General features: G+C 40.2%; 1 pseudogene; it reads left to right on the plus strand.

Moving 5' to 3' along the window:
- The first annotated feature begins 217 nt into the window (after positions 1–217).
- Positions 218–462, plus strand: LOC125126796 (cyclin-dependent kinases regulatory subunit 1-like; annotated as a pseudogene).
- Positions 463–1721: the final 1259 nt, after the last annotated feature.

The following is a 1721-nucleotide window of genomic DNA, read 5'->3' on the forward strand; positions in this document are numbered from 1 at the left end:
CAGCAAGTCTTCTTTGACTGATACAGAAATAGAAATGCGTAGGTAAGTACAGCAAAAGAGACATTGACTAGAAAGTTCATAAGAGTGGTGCCCATAACAGTCAGAAGATAGAGATTATCCTAATGTCCATCAATAGATAAAACAGGTGTGTAGGGTGCTGCTGGGAGTTGTTTGGAAGTTGGCGGCGCGGGGTTGATGGTCCTCCGACAGAGCGATCATGTCGCACAAACAAATTTACTATTCGGAAAAATACGACAACAAGGAGTTCGAGTAACAGCACGTCATGTTGCCCAAGGACATAGCCAAGCTGGTCCCTAAAACCCATTTGATGTCTGAATCTGAATGGAGGAACCTTGGCATTCAGCAGAGTCAGGGATGGGTCCACTATATGATCCATGAACCAGAACCTCATATCTTGTTGTTCCAGCGGCCACTGTCCAAGAAGCCAAAGAAATGAAGCTGGGAGCCATTTTTTTTTTAGCCTCAAGCATTATGCAGCTGTCCTCACTTGCTAACGTTTTTCTTATGACATTATTGTGTTGCCTTCTTGTTTCCCACTTTGATATTTAAAGAACGTTCTATACACTGTTTGACTGTGCTGATGACTGCTTTGCTCCTTAAGCAGAGCCAACAGGACCACGGCCCAGCTGGATGAGTACTCTTTGGGTTTGCAGCCTCAGCTAAGTGTGACCCGCCCCCCAAATCAATGTAAACTCTGTATCCAGAATACACTAGACAGATGGAAGAAGCATCTGAGAATAAGACCATGGCTATTACAAGGATCGTGTAAACTTGCTGTTTCATTTTTTCCCTGCCAGATGTTGTGTGTATGGTGATTTATATTTCAGTGTATTGGAAGCTTTCCATTTTATTCAAGAAATCTTTTCCATGTTAAAAGCCTTGATTAAAGAGGAAGTTTTTAATTTAAAAAAAAAACAGGTGTGGTAGGTTCACATAGAGGAATACTAGAGTACCCCGAGAAAGAAGTATTTACATGTACAGAAGGAAGTATGGATGAATGTCATTGACGAATCTCACAGACAAAATGTCCAGCCAAAGGAAAATGGATTAAAAAATGGGGATTAAACTGCTTATTGCATTTAAATAAATTTCAAAACTATAAAAAATTGATCTATGCTGATGAAAGACAGGATGGAGGTTGCCCTTAAGGCAGGGGTAATAAGTGACTTGGGACATGTTGAGGATATCCAGGGCTGGTCATCTTCCTTTCTTGATTTGGATGTTAGGGGCATTGGGTTTACATGAAAAACTTCATGGAAATATTCACTTATGTGCTCTTTTGTAAATAGGTTATACACCAATACAAAATTCAAAGAATCTTCCCTCTGGCTGCAGTGTGAAGAATTTGTCATGGAGGGGTGGTAGAAAGAAGAGAATCATGGCCCCAGTTAAGAGGCTGCTGGAGTAGACCAAAGAAGGGGTGATGTGACAAGTGTTAGGATGAAGAGTGGACATGCACAAATGGAGACACATTTTGGATACCTTTCAATGTCTGTTAACTCTTCATTTCAATATATCTTAAATAAAAGGATAACAGCATCAAAGGGTTTAATAGGATCTAAGGTTTGATTATTTCTTGGGCCAAGTAATGATCCCCCTCCTATACATGGGGCACTGCATAGTGAAACAATCTTCACTTTCGAATCCTCACAATATAATAACTTTTATGTTACAACCTCATACACAAATACACAGCCATA

Source organism: Phacochoerus africanus, chromosome 5, assembly GCF_016906955.1.
Source record: "Phacochoerus africanus isolate WHEZ1 chromosome 5, ROS_Pafr_v1, whole genome shotgun sequence".
Lineage (NCBI taxonomy): Eukaryota > Metazoa > Chordata > Mammalia > Artiodactyla > Suidae > Phacochoerus > Phacochoerus africanus.